This window comes from Euleptes europaea, chromosome 9 (genome assembly GCF_029931775.1).
Source record: "Euleptes europaea isolate rEulEur1 chromosome 9, rEulEur1.hap1, whole genome shotgun sequence".
Lineage (NCBI taxonomy): Eukaryota > Metazoa > Chordata > Lepidosauria > Squamata > Sphaerodactylidae > Euleptes > Euleptes europaea.
This window is the reverse complement of record NC_079320.1, coordinates 63,691,805-63,708,596: the sequence shown is the minus strand read 5'-3', so window position 1 is coordinate 63,708,596 and position 16,792 is coordinate 63,691,805. Positions and strand designations below refer to the sequence as shown.

General features: G+C 39.6%; 1 non-coding gene and 1 pseudogene across 1 annotated transcript; both read right to left on the bottom strand.

Annotated features, from left to right (window-relative positions):
• Positions 1 to 9,370: 9,370 nt before the first annotated feature.
• Positions 9,371 to 10,937, bottom strand: LOC130482371 (THUMP domain-containing protein 2-like; annotated as a pseudogene).
• A 5,376-nt stretch (positions 10,938 to 16,313) lies between these two features.
• TRNAT-GGU (transfer RNA threonine (anticodon GGU)) lies at positions 16,314 to 16,385 on the bottom strand. The gene has a single exon. It is a non-coding gene; the product is annotated as a tRNA-Thr (tRNA).
• Positions 16,386 to 16,792: the final 407 nt, after the last annotated feature.

Sequence of the window (16,792 nt, the reverse complement as noted above, 5' to 3'; positions counted from 1 at the left end):
TCCAAATTTCAAAATTTCCAGAGCTTTTATATTTCTATTCAAGCAGCTTTGTCATTGACTGACAGCACCTTAATCATGCCTGGACTGAGATTCAGTTTATTGGCCCAAATAAAAATAAAAGTCTGCTTATTCTGCACTATTTTCTTGTGACTAGCACTTGTTCTTCTTTTAACATTTGCAGTGGGGTAATTTGCTGTCATGGATTTAGCTAAGGATATCGAGCAGAACATGCTGGCAATGGATGGTGAAATCATTTGAAGTACTTCTGTAGGCAACAACCAAGAAATGGACTGTTACATAAATATCTAAAGATGTTTTACTTAGAATCACAATAACTTCTGGTCAGTATGGCCTTGAGGTAACTCAGAGAAGTCTGGTATATGTTAACTGAGAGATTAAATCCAGGTCAAGGGAGCATCAAAAGGATACTGAGCCCAGCCGTCAGCCAAGGGCAAAGAAAGGTATACTTCATGATATTGTGTGTTGGTTAATAGCCAATAAACCTATACTTGTGAAATATGGACTTAAAATTGATATATTGTTGTCATCATTACAAGGCATACCCATACATTTAGTGGACTTTATCTAAGAATATATGGATAAAAGTAATCTCTCTAGTGTTTTATTTTATATGAAAATAAATTAGCTAGGGCTGTGAACCCAACCAAGTGGGACAGCTGTGTGTGTGTGTGTGTGTGTAAAGTGCCGTCAAGTCACAGCCGACTTATTGCAACCCCTTTTGGGGTTTTTATGGCAAGAGACTAACAGAGGTGGTTTGCCAGTGCCTTCCTCTGTATAGTAACCCTGGACTTCCTGCTTAGCTTCTGAGATCTGACGAGATCAGGCTAGCCTGGGCCATCCAGGTCAGGGCAGTGGAACAGCTAGGGGATGCTAAATATTATTGTAATATGATGTCTTGAAAACAAATAGCACCGTTTTGGAATGAAAGATCAGTTTCCTCCCTATCTGTAAAGATTCTTTAATGGCATAATTGTTGTGCTATTTACTTAGATCATGCTCATGGTGCACCTTTAGCCAGAAGCGCAATAATCAGGTGGAGGGAAGCTAAGCAGAAGTCTGTGCCTTCTTAGGTGCAACCCTTCATCTTGATTATCTTGACAAAGGGCCATTTGGCAAGATTGTGTGTAGCTTCCCCCTTATAAATAATATTGTTATGGGCTTTTGAAGGTTAAGCTGAAACTGATTACTTGCTAATGTTCAGAATTATTGGTTGCTGTTCCTTTCTTGGGAGGTAATGTGTCTCCACTGACTTTGGCAGGTGGCATCTTTCATTTACAGGAAAGGCCAGAGAGAGAACAGTGCTGCAGTTTGAATTTGGGAACCTGGTAGAAGATTTGCAGTAGTGCTACCTGCTTTTTAGGCATCTACTTATTCGCCCTGACCTGGATGGCCCAGGCTAGCCCAGTCTTGTCAGATCTCAGAAGCTAAGAAGGGTCGGCACTGGTTACTACTTGGACTGGAGACCACCAAGGAACTCAAGGGTTGCCATACAAAGGCAGACAATGGCAAACCACCTCTGTTCACTTCTTGTCTTGAAACCTCTACGGGGTCACCATAAGTCAGCTGCGACTTATGGCACTTTCCATCACTTCCAACATCCTCTGTTTCTACATTAGTAAAGGCACAAATGCCACAAGGTCACCAAAGCTCTCCAAAGTTCTCCAATACTCTTTCATCCAAAGAAACAAAGCCTGGTAATGCTATCTCTAGAGTTCTCGCTGCTCAGGGAAGTGGGACCGTTTAACAGTATTAATGTTCTATAAAACTAAATAGAATGGCTTTTTATTACATACACAATGCATTTTGAATTCCTATTAACATTGCAATTTATCAAATCTATCACCTTTGGCAAAACATATACCTCCATTTAATGTGCATCCTTTGGATTATTCTAATGCTGTCAGGATTAATATCATCCTTTAAGGATTTTTGCTGGAGAGGTGTGAATTAAGAGGTGGATCTACTGAATTCTAGTAGATGGAGTGTGCTCATACTATAAGGACAGCACTGGAGATAATTGCTGATACATTATCAGGATATTAACTTTGTTATGTTAAATGTCAAAATGAACTTGACTGTTAGGTGATCTGGGGAATGGAGTGCTGCAGATACATCTGGGCAACTAAGGGAGAAGGAAGGAGGAAGTAAAAGGCTGTTGATCAGGGTTTTAAAACTGCAGCAGTGTATGAGGAATTTGTTTCATAAGTAAAGTTGAGCATATTGATACACCTGAACCGAAAATAAACCTGTAATTAGCCTTTTCGGCAGTATTCGGGTTTTATTTTTACCGGATACCAAAACCTGGGATTAAGGAAGCAGAAGCTGAATAGCCAATTGCTGAATCAGCCAAACAGGTATTCTGCTTTTTTCGGCTTTGGCATTCCCCAAGCTTTTCACTATGGAAATTTTTTAATGAGCTCTGGGGGAGGCATTTTTGGAGGTAGAATTCCCAAATTTTCCAAATAGCTTCAAGGGTCTCTCCTTGCATGAACCCCAAACTCTGATGAAGATTGGGTGAGGGGGTCTTATTTTACAGGGTCCAGAAGAGGTTACCCCCCTCCATGCATGGTAAAGTTTACGATGTTTTTCTATGAGTAAGGATGCTACCCCTTTGGGACCCCATAAAATTGGACCCCCCTACCCCAAACTTTACCAAACTTTGGGGTTCATGCAAGGAGAGTCCCTTGCAGCTACATTGCGAATTTGGTGACTTTACCTCGAAAAATGCTCTCCCCGGGATAATTTTAAAATTACTTACCTTTTCACAGTTGGTAAAGGCCGCCTGCTTGAAAACTCAGTCTCCCATGAATCATTGCAATGGTCCTGCACAATTGTGCAGGACCATTTTTCCTTAATACATTAGCAGTCCATCCTCAGCAGAGTCACACCCTTCTAAGCCCATTGACTTCAATGTACTTAGAAAGGTATACCTCTGCTTAGGATAATTCACAGTGGGTAGCTGTGTTAGTCTGTCTGCAGTAGTAGAAAAGAGCAAGAGTCCAGTAGCACCTTAAAGACTAACAAAAATATTTTCTGGCAGGGTATGAGCTTTCGTGAGCCACAGCTCACTTCTTCAGATACTTAGATACTTTCAGATACTTTCATGAGCCACAGCTCACTTCTTCAGATTCTCTGCTTAGGATGGCACTGTTAATACCACTACCTGTTTGGGATTCAGTTGGCATGAATAGGTTTCTTTCCTTGCTGTATTCTTACGCTCCTCTGACCGAAAGTGCTAAGCAAATTCAATAACAATACAAAATGAAATAGAACAATGAACATTAAAACACAGACTGACAAATTAAAACCCATCTCTATAATGGCGTAAAGAAACCACCAGCGCTAAAAGTTTGGCAAGAGGACGTGTTAATTCTGGATTGATGTTGGTCAACAGAAAAGAGATCACATGAGATTCAACATGAGATTCAACAGGCAGCTGATACTTACTCAGGATAGATGTGATCGAGAGGTCTCTGAGTGGCATCCAATGAACACGGAATAAAATAAGGTGAGCTATGGGCATTATTATTTCAGAGGCACAGCAGGAGTAGAGATCAGAATATGGAGTTTGGTGAAGTGCCCCCTGAGCTCTGCAGCTGGCAAGACATTCTGTCTGCCTAACATAATGTCTCTGGCAAGAAGTTGTAAGGAGACTTAGATATGGGGGGGATCATATTTGCTAATCAGGCTTGCCACTTCGGTAATTTAATCAGAGACCCAGAAACCATGAATTGAAGCGCTGCATTAAAAATGTTAAAATAAGCTGGAGAGAGGCAGAATTCAGATCAGGATTGTGGAGTGGGGGAGAGGGGAGCTGCCTGTCTTTTCCTCTGAGGATTATTAACAATGCATGGGGTGCAGTTTCAATTAGCAAAACTGGACAAAAGGAAGGAAAAAAGTTAAGCATCCTCTTCCATCGTTGAATTGCCACATATTGCTTAAAAGGAGGATGACCCTGAATGTAAGACTATCCTCCTCCCCCCAAAAATGTTATGCGCTCTCTCTCTCTCTGTGTCTATCTGTCCGTCTTATCTATCTGTCTGTCTGTCTGTCCGTCTATCTATCTATCTATCTATCTATCTATCTATCTATCTATCTATCTAATTGAACATAACTCAAACTTGTATGAGAATGTAAGATGGCCCTCAGGGGGAGACTACTCTTGCATTTGAATAATACAATAACTTTTAAAAAACATGTAGTTTGGTGCCTTTCTTGGGTTTGGGGGCTGGGGAAAACAGTACGTTTCTGTTTGTCAGGCCTCTATTCAAGGTAGAAAACAAAAGCCCGTTAAAAAGATGAGCACCCTACTTTATTTATAAAATCGCTGGTGAATTGCTTTCTCATAACATTACGAAAGTGCTTCATCTGTAAAATGGGACTAAAGATCCCTTAGAGGGATTATTATGAAGATCAATTTGAGAAGATACTAACTACCATACACATTAGGGATGCTATAGAAATTATAGTCTCATTTTCCTAATTTCTTCTACCTGGAAAATAATATCAAGTAAATTATGGTTATTGTCTACTACTTAGCAACAATTTGGAGCTCTAAAAAGATGTTATGGTTTTGTTGGGTCATCAACACTAAGTTATTTGTAATTAGCAGAAGATACAGCAACATGTGTTTGCCTTTTCACTGAGAGTTTAATGAGATGCTAGCAGGGAATCCAGAGAATCTGCTTATTGTAAATTTATCATTTATGCGTACAATTGTTAACAAAGGTCTCTAAATAAGGAATGTTAGTGATTGTTGCTTATAACATACACAAAGAAATTGAGAAGGATTAGGTTAGGACTAGAGGAGAAACTTTTCTCATCATTAAATTTAGCAAAGATTGTTCACCCTTAAGAGCGTACCACAGGGTTTTTACTTTTAATTAAGTTTTAACTGCTGTTTATGAAAATTCCCCTCTAAATCAGTATCAAACGTGTCCTAAAGCCATTCATACAGAACCACTAATTCATCCTGCGCTTGACAATCCAGTCGCTGGAGCAATGTCAGCAAAATAGCTGATTATACTCGATTTGGTTGAAGCTCATTTGCAATTTCTGATTAAACTGCTTTTCTTGCACTGGCTTGTAATGCTAATCAGACTTAGCTAGGTGCTGTAACATGACCAACGTTTGTCAGAGAATGGGTTTAAGGAGATCAGGCCCAGGGTCTAACTGGGACTAACTGGCAATCTGTTTATTAAGATTAGCACTAGAGCAAAACAAATTTGCAGTCCAAGGAATTTTCTAATTTCAAGATTTCATTTGACAAGGCTCTAAGGAAGAAAATGCAATCATGGTTTCAAGGCACATGTTTGTGATTAAATTGAAGGGATACAAGGCTCTAAGGTAAACATTTATATATCCTGTACCAATTATGCTTAAACAATAAGGATTTTATTTTTTACTCTAGGATTAGTATCTAATATGATATAAAATCCTCTGTACCAGTGCAGCAGTCAGCAAGATTAATATTAGCACTAATCATTAATGTAGGCTTCTCACCACAGGATGTCAGGGTGTCAGACAAACAAGTCAGAGTTTGGTGTATTTTCAGGCTGGTGTAATATAATATAAAATTAGTTGCGTATAGTTATGGATATCAAATAAATGCAGTTCTGTCCCGTTACAGTGAATCAGGGTTAAGTGGATTTAGATTCAAAATAGATGCTACAGACATCACTGGTCCTATTTTTCCTTTAAGGGCATAGCTTTGTTATTCAACCACTGGAAGGAAAAAGACAGGTATACCTTTCGCCCATCTTTTTTTTTAAAGGACAACAACACACAGGGAGCCAATGCAACTATAGCTGAGCTTCCAAAAATGTTGAGAAGATCCATGCATGGATCTCCCAACATCTCAACTGTTTTGACCCCTGAGCTCATCAAAACCATGTGGACTAGATGCCTAATCCTAAATATGTTTACTCAGAAACAAATCATAATGTGTCTGATGGCACTTCCTTTCTAGAAAATGTGCTTATTTCCCAGTAGGTGTACTCAGAACAGTAGCCTTTGTGAACTTACATTCTTTTATGGTTTAATTTGTTTGCAAACTAGACTTTTGCTTAATTCCAGTAGATAAAACATGACAGTGATGAGGCAAGAGTAATAGGAATGATTATATTCAAATGCAGCTTAGCTTCCTTCCATTTAGGGAGATGATAAAGGGTTATGGCGAAAGCTTCACAGCAAAGCTGGTTTTTGAAGAGGAATTTGAAGCAATAGGTGGCATGTGAGACCTGGAAAGGAGTGTCAGAAGAAAGGATTTACCAATCAAATGCCACCTATTTGGGGGTCTCATTTGGTAAAGATCATTGTGTGGGAATAACCTATGAACCAAAGCAATGTATAAAGACTACATAGTGACTGCTTGAAAATCGCAAAATCCATCTAGGGACAAACTACATGTTTCAGCAGCTGCAGGTCAGACCTATGGCCGCCATCATTATTTTAAAGAAGAATTTAGTCATTTAAAAATGCTGCAAGGAGGCCTGCAGTGCAAGGGGGCCAGGTGATCGTGTTCCCCCTGCACCTTTTCAAGGGCTGAAACAGCAATGGGGGGAGGGGATGTTTTGGGGGTGAAAAGGGTCAAGGGGCAAACAAGATCATCGCACTGCAGGCCCAACCAGTAGGGTTGCCAGGTTCCCCCTCTCCTCCAGTGGGAGGTTTTTGGGATGGAGCTGAGGCAGGGTTTGCGTGCGCGCAACTGTGCCAACACGATTGCGTCACTTTTGGTTTACACTCGGAAGTCCACATCGCAACGGGCCTTTTACCACTCAAACTGGGAGTTTGAGTGGTAAAAGGCCCGTTGTGATGCAGCACTTCCAGAAGTTATGAGATTGCATCAGCACAGCCACACATGCATGCAATCCCTGCTTTCAAGCCAGGCAATAGATTGGCGGGCAATTGCCCACCAATCAAAGCGACCTGGCAACCCTACCAGCCAACCAGGCCCTCGCTGCATGTTTAAATGGCCAAATTCTTCTTTAAAACAGAGTTGGTGGCCACAGATTGGGTCCATGGTCACCATAACATCTATTTTTGCCCCAAGCCATGGATTAAGGCCAACAACCCTTCCATTAGATGAAGTGTCTTCCTCCAGCAACAGCAGCTGTGGCTCTAGGGCAAGGAACATAGTGGGACTGAACATATGGAACCTGCCCCGATCCTCAAACCAAGCACACTGGCCCTGTCCTCTGCCTCACTGCACAGTGCTCATATATTTACAAACTATATATTTGTAGCCTTTGTCTCCAATATCACAAATATCTTTAAAAGAATTCCTAATTATGAACATGGAGTATGTGCACATATAGTTGATAAGCTCATAGCCTTGCATCCCACGTAAAAGTTCTACAGATTGAAAGGGGGGATTTCCCACAATTCCTGCCTCCTACAGAAGACCTCTAACACCCCCCCCCAAGCTATTTCTAAAAGTTCCTCATCCCCAGGTATATATCAAGGGGAGTTTAGATCCGTAGCAGGTGGAGGGAGAGAGATGGGGATGTACTGCTTCAAAGATAGAATCCTTGTACCTGTGGAAATGTTTAGTGGGATGCAGGCCACGGTCACTGGCTCACCTCCTACTACTCTGCTCAGCAGTTTGAAACCTTCTTTCCAGCGAAGGGGCCTTCCTCCAACAAAAGTGGGTGTTCCAGCTGAAAAGCCACTTTCATTGTATGATGGCATCCGTAGTATGAAAGCTTCAGAAGATAAGAACATAAGAAAACCCATGCTGGATCAGACCAAGGTCCATCAAGTCCAGCAGTCTGTTCACACAATGGCAAACCAGGTTTCTCTAGGAAGCCCACAAACAAAATGACTGCAGCAGCATTATCCTGCCTGTGTTCCACATTACCGAATATAATAGGCTACATGAATCAGTGGACTTAGAAGGGTGTAACTCTGCTGAAGACTGCTCTGTTGGGCTGGAGAAAGGCTTCAGACTTCACTGATCAGAGTGGTAGGATACAAGTTTTGGTGTCCACTTGAGGGGAATGCATATATGTTCACATTGTTCCCGCATCCTCTATTGTCAGCTTGGAATTAAGTTGTGGCCAGTGAAGCAATTCAAATTTGATTCAATATTGTGACTAATTCCCATTATGTCCCCTTCCTGTAAAACATTCATCTTCGGATATGAAAGGAATGAAAAGAAATACATGATTCAGCAAAACCCAAAAAAGTACATAGTCAAGCTATAAAATCTGTTTCCATTTCTCAAGCTAATTAGCCTGTTTAATTATACTGTCTAATTGGAGGCTGCCTTGCTGTGAACAAGAATGAAGGTGTCAGAGGCAATGAATTAAAATGCTATGCTGTTTCGACTTTTTGTAAAAAAAATAAATCAGAAATGCTAAACATTGTCAAATGGCATTGATATGATTTTTTTCTCTCTACCGTTTTGACTTTTCCCTTCAAGTTTCATTGTAATTATAGTTTCACGGAACTTCATGCTATTTATTTATTCATTTTTAAACTTTTATTAGCCCCCTTTCTTCTTTATGGAGCTCAAACTACTTGCAATATAAATAAAATAGATAAAATAGACTGCATAAAACCAAAATTTACAATCACAATTTGTGTGTGTGTGTAAAGTGCCGTCATGTGGCAGCCGACTTATAGCGACCCCTGGTGGGGTTTTCAAGGCAAGTGATTAGGCACAGGTGGTTGTCGCGGCCTTCCTTGGATGTCTTCCTTCCAAGTACCGACCCCACTTCTGAGATCTGATGAGATCGGGCTATACTATGCCATTCCACACACCCCAAATCACCATTTAGGACTGCTTTAATGATGCCACTTTCTTCAAACTGCTCTGTCTCTAGACTGATGTGGTGGGGTTGGAGGGAATCAATTAGCATTCCTCATAGGGTTAGACTTGGCCTAAGGGTCTCCAGCTGCTCACCCTTTCTATGGGCTTTGGGGGTTTACTCAAACTATGGAAGCCAGTGCAATTCCATCATATTTGGCAAAGCACAGCTGCTCCAGCTCCATGTGATTTGAAGCTAGGGCTGCCAAACTCCAGGTATTAGCTGGAGATCTCCTGTGATTACAACTCATCTCCAGCTGACAGAGATCAGTTCACCTGGAGAAAATGGCCGTTTTGGCAGTTGGACTCTATGGCGTTGAAGTCCCTCCCCTCCCCAAGCCCCATCCTCCTCAGGCTCCACCCCAAAAACTTCCCGCAGGTGGCAAAGAGGAACCTGGCAACCCTAATTGAAGCACAAGCCCCAACCTTTTACATATACAGTGATTCTAATGTGCTGCTTCTAGCTTTTTGTCCTTGCAAAGCCTGCAATTACTTTCTTATGCTGGCACATGAAAGCATTTATTTTGCCAAGGCTGACTTTTAAAAGTTTCTACCAGTATTAAAGATTAAAGAACCAAGAATTGTCTTTGTAATGGCTTCTCTCTCTATCCCATGAACTAATGGGGAAATAATCCTGGAGCTACCAGTTTTTTCCTCAATGTCTGACTCAAGTGACACCACTCCACGTTCTGTATAGTCACTTGTAGATTCTACAGAGTTGTGATTCTCAGCCTCAGGACCACTGGAAATGAGACCATTGACACACTTATAGAGTCCTTGACTAAGTAACAGTACAACAGTTCCTCCAACACAAAGCACCTTTTCAATATCATGTAAATTGTTTGGTGGAAACTTAATGCTGTTTGTTACTTTGAGCTTTTCCTCTAATGGGATGGTAGCAAAAACAATGATGCTTTTTTGGAGGCAATGTCAATTCAGTCACAGAAGCTTTCAAGTTGATTTTTACCCACCAAGCCTGCAGCTTCAATATTAGAATAGGCTCCTTGTAACTGTGAATCACTTCTGTCAGTTCTCAAATAATGCACATTAAGCCATTCAGTTGCAGGTTCCAGAAGTACTGTTCCCAGGCCACGTCTACAATCCAACATGAAGTCACCAGCCTGGATTTCATCAAATGATGCCATAGGCCATGCAATAATAGATCACAACCCAACAGTTTTGATCTACGTATGCTCTGCTCGACAAGGGAAGTCTGGAAACAGACATCCCAATCACAGAATAAATATCATTTAGATGAACAAAATACTTTATACCAGGATTTCTCAGACCTGCCTTCCATCCATAAGAGCTATTTCATTAGAGCTATTTCAGTCGTTCTTCCCACCATCGGCGCAGGAAATACTTTAGCAAACGCTCCGCTACAGCTCTCAACACACTTCTTTTGGATACCTTCATAAGTCTTCTCTAGAAATAATTAGCCTTCAGGCAAGCCATTGTCTACAGCTGCTTCTGACATGACTTTCAGCAGCAGAAATAATCTCGAATAGTTATTCTCTTTTCTGTCTTTTGCTGGTTAGACTGTCCTCCTCTTCTGATTTCCACTTTTGGAAATCTGGATATTCTTGACTCACATTTTCTCATTTCATTACTTGACCATGAAGATTTTCCCGAAGAGTAACAATATCCAGCCAATTCCTGGAGTACTTATTTTTGATATATACTTATTTCTTATATAACGGTGATATAGAAACCTTAAGTTCTTGAAAAAAATCACAATCCTATTTCTAAAAGGTTGTTTTGAGTTTGTCCTGGAAAATATAGCTTTTTAAAAATAAAAAAAGTATGAAAGCTATGTTTAACTCCAAAGTGATCTTACAGAAAACAATCACTGATCAGCTGTTAGTTAAAGTATGATACTGTCTTGACCATCTTTAAAATAAGCAATTGAAACATACCCATATGACTTATTTTGAATATAGGAAAAGGTGCTCAGATATTGATTTTGTTTTATTTTAGCAGAAAAGTCACATCGGGTTTGTCATTCACATCAGAAACTAGTTGCTTTGCAGTATTACCTTCCATTGATATTTTCTTGAATAAGTAGAGCATTGATACTAAATTTCATGTTTCTGTCAATGACCTCCATTGCCCCCTGAGAATGCAGAAGCTGTTGTCTGAAAATAACTTTAAATAAGACTGGCAGCAAGCAAGGAGAAGAACTAAGAAACTGGTACAATGTCCACTTCACCCTGCCCTCATGTGGTAGAGTGGGAAATCAAACCTGGTTCTCCAGATTAGAGTCCACTGCTCCTAACCACTACATCACATGGCTCTCAATTGGTTTTCCATAATTTTTGAAAAAGCACTCAGTCCCACATATGAAAGATGCGATAGAACAACTCAAAGATTTGTTTAGTATGATTCGATTAACTATTCGAATGAAATAAAAATTTGAAATATTAGATGCATGGAAACATATGGGAAATAGTTGTATAAATATTTGAATATTTTCCTTTACATCTAAAGGATAAAAGATGGTACTTTTCTGGGTTCTGTTTGTCTATTTTTTTAATCTTAACCTCTGTGTTTATAATTGTTTATAAACACTGGGCTGGATTCAGCCAGCTTTTTCAATCAAGCTCATATAATTTTCCTCCTTACTATAGGCTCTACATGGCTTTTGTGCATGCTGGTCTCATGATCCCCAGCATAGCCTTTTTGGTAATAGAAGTGTAACCCGCCTCCCTTTTTCAGCAGCAGAAATGCTGGCTGGATCCAACCTTGTTGTGACCGCTGTGTAAACTAGCCCTTACTCAAGCATTATTTGGTATCTCTGTGTAGTGCTAAAGCTAGTTCATGCATTCATTAAAGCCATATAAACTGCACATTTTTGTAATCAACAAGAAAGAGCTTCAAAGAAATTGTCAGAATCCCAGCAGAACAATAATGCGCAGTACAACTAAATTCTGCACTTAATGAGAAGAAACAACCAAAGTGGGTCAACTGTATTTATAGCACCATTAAATAGTCCATAACAACAAGAAAGGGTATCCTTGACAGATCAAACATTTTAGTATAATAACCTGATCTACATGCAATGATTTCACATTAATTATCAGAATCAGATCACCTCCACTGCTGTAGAAAAAATTGTCATGAAAGTTGTATATTGGCCTGGAAACTGGGTATCTTAATGTCCACCTTCTCCCTTTTGAATATGCCCAGATCTTCATTGGAAACCCAGCTCTGTGTGCCATTCCCTCCAGAACCAAAAAAGGAGGCAACTTCTGCTGCTATAATTGTCTATGCTAGATATTGGAAATCCAATACAATACTGGCTATTACAGAATGGAGTAGCAAACTTTTTGACTTTGCATTAATGACTAGACTAACTCACCTGCTAGGAGCCCCGTGGCGCAGAGTGGTAAGCTGCAGTACTGCAGTCCAAGCTCTGCTCACGACCTGAGTTCGATCCCGACGGAAGTCTGTTTCAGGTAGCCGGCTCAAGGTAGACTCAGCCTTCCATCCTTCTGAGGTCAGTAAAATGAGTACCCAGCTTGCTGGGGGTAAAGGGAAGATGACTGGGGAACGCACTGGCAAACCACCCCTTTACCTTTAACTCACCTGCTAAAAATGAGCTCAGTGGATGAATTCATGACAAAATGGCAACCTTTATATGATTATTACTCATGTGCCATGAATAATTATTAAAAATAAGGAGTTTAGATAATTATTCTAGAAATTACTTCGCGAGTGTTTATAATAATGGTTATGCGTTTAAGACAACTGATGTTATTTTGACTCAACAATAATTTTGACTGTGTAATGCTTGGATGTAGAAAAAGTCCTGATCCTTTTCCCTTTGTTTCCCTTCTTATTTTCTGAATCCCTTTATAAAGACAATAAAATATATTTAAAACAAAAACAATAAAGGAGGCAACTAGAGGCAAGGCTCATAGAATTCCTTCCCTTCATCTGTTTTCCTTGCTGCAATCCTAAGAACACTTTCCTGGGAGTAAGTCCTATTGAATAAACTAGGACTTACTTCTGAGTAGACCATCGTAGGATTGCTCTCTGTGTGATTTTTAAGTGCCAAATAAATACTTTTTTTCCCCCAGACTTCGGTGATGAGTCATTACTGATTTTGTTGCCTTTATTTTCTAAAGCCACTAATATCATATTTATTGTTGATGTTTTATCACTGTTGGTTTTCATTTTAATCACTCTGTTTTCAAAAGGTCATGTATTTTATGAGGTATGGTATGCTTCCTCAAAAAACTTTTCTTATGTTTAAATGAGTGAATGAATGAATGCCTAGTTCCTGAATGACATAATCCATGTAGTAGCTTTTCTTAAGATCAACACAATGATATATTACAGTGCTTATTATCCCATATCCCATATCAAAGTAAATTATTCACAAACTGACAACGTAATACAACATACATACATAATGAATGGGAATTTTGCTATTTATTTCAGTAGGAAGTAGCCTGAATCCATAATTTGGATATGATTAGTCTTCATTAATTACTAAAACATCTTCTAAAGGCCAAAATACACGTTCATAAATTGGTCATGTAAACCCTATAAACTTTGTTTTTCCCTTTTTCCATTACAGCAGTCCCCATAAGTCATTGTTAACTGAAGGCCCTGTCTTTGTTCACATGATCATTCTCTGTAACTTTAAAGCATGTAAACTGATACTTGTTTTGCTGAATTTCTAACAGACAATATAAGGTTTTTTAAAAAATTGACATTTGCCTGAAAAGTACCATTTAAAATATGTAAAAGATTCTGAGCTCTTATTTATAGTCCAGTGATGTATTGTTAACCTAATTTCTGTAGACAAACCCTATAAAACTCTATAAGCTTCCAGTAGAAATCACCACTACTCTGTTGTAAGAGAGTAACAGTTACTTAAAACACAGTTCACAATGGGTAGCCATGTTAGTCTGTCACTAGCAGTAGAAAAGAGTAGGAGTCCAGTAGCACCTTAAAGACTAACAAATTTTCAGGCAGTGTATGAGCTTTCGTGAGCCACAGCACACTTCTTCAGATACAGCTAGAAAGTGATACAGCTAACTGTATCTGAAGAAGTGAGCTGTGACTCACGAAAGCTCATTCCCTGCCAGAAATTTTGTTAGTCTTTAAGGTGCTACTGGACTCCTACTCTTGTCTACTTATAACACAGCTATAACACTAGTCCACAATAAATTTAAGCATTATTTTCCATTTTCAAAGGGTCTCTTTCTTATCAATGTGACAATTCTTATGTTCCTCAAAAGTTTTTCAATGAAGAACATTCTTCATCATGCAAGTGCAAATTTTTCACTGATATATCACTTAGAAGTTTGCAAGCATTTTTTTTTTTAAAGCTGTAAATAAATTTCCAGTGATGTTTGGGGAGGTGCCTGAAGAAGGTGAATTTGAGGAGAGGAAGGAGGGAGGTCTCTGGGGAAGTGATGCTATAGAATCTACTCCCTGAAACTGCCATTTCCTCGAGGGAAAAGGATTTCTGTTGTCTGGAGATCAGTTGTAATTCCAGGAGAACTTTAGGCACCACCTGGAGGTTGGCAATCCTGGATTAGATTGAGATTGTTTGAATATTGTATCACAGCTATTTTCCAAACCTACTCCAAACTTGCCTGGAATCACTGAATGTTAGACCGGGCCTAAACTATTAGGTGATCGCACTGCTTCAGATGGAAGATGGAGTATTATATCACCCCCATGTTTTAAACTTCCCAGCATGTGGGAAACTAGCTCTCAGAAAGAAAGATGCTAGTCTAATCTTCTCCCTAATATGCTGGTTTGGAGGAGAGTGGGGCATTCCTACATGCAATTCTACTCCTGTATTCTTAAACAGTACAGTGAGAATAGATTTGGGTTGTTATGGATTTTGAACTGTTATGCCAATTTACAAGAACCTATGAATCATTGCTTTAATTTTTTGTCATATAAACGATAATACTAATACAAATGTATCTGCAATATTAAAATAGTACAGTTGAGTAAAAGGTATTTTAAACAAGCAGTCCTCCACGTGCAATTTGAGCCCCATTTTATGACTATACCATATCAGAAATAGTCTGTTTCATATGACTTTCATTGCCCTTTTGCCTATTCTGGCAGACAGTTCATGGGTATACTTCTGCAACCCTCTCCTTGCTTTGGGGCATAGTTTTTTGGTCTCTCTGCCATAGCAGAAATAACATTCTCTATATTAGGTACCCAAGGATGGTTTAACTGGAGAAGAGGTATCTAAAAATCCCTGTGTGAGGTAGTCAGTTCTACAATCCTACTATATTTAGATCCTCACCTTATCGAAGGATGGGAAATACATTCTGGATGTTGATAAGACATTTTTGTTGTGGTGGTGGTTTGGTGGTACATTTTCCACCTGCTAGACATATAGCACTTCTCAATAATATGTTGAGATTTATCCAAAATCGAGGCAAACCTATGAACCATTTAGGAGCTGAACGGTTGCCAGCTTTGCGCACTACTGTGCTGCGCAAATGCCCCGAGCCTACTCATTTGTGGATTCTAATATGCTTTCACAACAGGATGATTTTCCATTACTTCATTTCTGTTATAACACATGTTCACAGCTGCAGTTTAATATTAAAGCAAGAAATTGACCTAAGGAGATGGCAAGCTAAATACTGTGCCCACTTTCCTCGAAACAGCCAAGAATGAGGGGTGGGTTCTTTAAAGAAGTCATTTCTTTTTAATGGATTTTTCATACTGCATGATTTTCTTATTACACAGAAAAAAGTTTATATACTCAATATGTAGTTTATGTCCCAAAGCAGAAACACTGAAAACACTGAAACTGTTTCAATCCAAATTTGTCATTCATATCACTGTGCCTTTTATAATATTATACAAATGTCTTTTTTTTAAAAAAACTGGGAAATTATTTAATTGCTCCTTTGAAATAAATAGGCATAGCCATTGCGCTGTAAACCCTATTTCTGAATTATGGTTTTACAAGCATGCTTGTAGGGTGATTACATTTCCAACTCTGTTGTTCATTCCGTTTCAGATATAAGAAAAAGATGCCGACTTCAGAAAATGAAAGGTTATTTAAATCTTGTTATGGTTTTCAGTTACATCAGGAACATAAAACACCAGATGTAACTAAAACAGGGTTAACAGTGCAATGTACGCAATGAAAACTGCCTTAAATTTCACAGACATTCATTACAACCTAATTCACTTTATAACTTTAAAATGCTCTTCTGAACAATTCCATTTTAGACACAGACTACATATGATAACCAAATGACAGAGCTCAGCTACTTCTAGTGGAATCCGTCTAATATTTGGTGTAATGGATCCCATGCTATCTCACTATTTTAAGGCAGCATAAACAAGATTGAACACATGAAGCTGCCTTATCCTGAATCAGACCCTTGGTCCATCAAAGACTGTATTGTCTACTCAGACTGGCAGAGGCTCTCCAGGGTCTTAGGCAGCGCTCTTTCACATCACCTACCCGCCTAGTCCCTTTAACTGGAGATGCCAGGGATTGAACCTGGGACCTTCTGCATACCAAGCAGATGCTCTACCACTGAGCCACAGCCCCTCCCCTAAGGTTCTCCAGAGGTCTTCTAGTTAGGCACTGAACAGACCCAGATATACACTTAGCTTCTGGAAGGTAGCTGCATCCAAACCTTGAAATCGCCTTTCTTCTAAGTGAACTGATTCACACCTTATGGCAAGATGACACAGGCTCTGGAGACTTATGGAATGTAGTCTGCATGCTGAGGGTGATCTGGATCTGCATGCTGAGGGTGAGCTGGATCTGCATGCTTAGGGTGATCTGGAGAATAAGCATATAATCAACTCTGCCCACTGACAACAGTGATGCCCCTTCTCCACTCACACAGAGTGCCCACCACCCTATACACCTTTCTTTCTCAGGTTCAGGGTTACAAGCTGGTCAGACCGTCAGACTCACGACCATTCTTCCCTCTTTTAAAATCTCAAGAG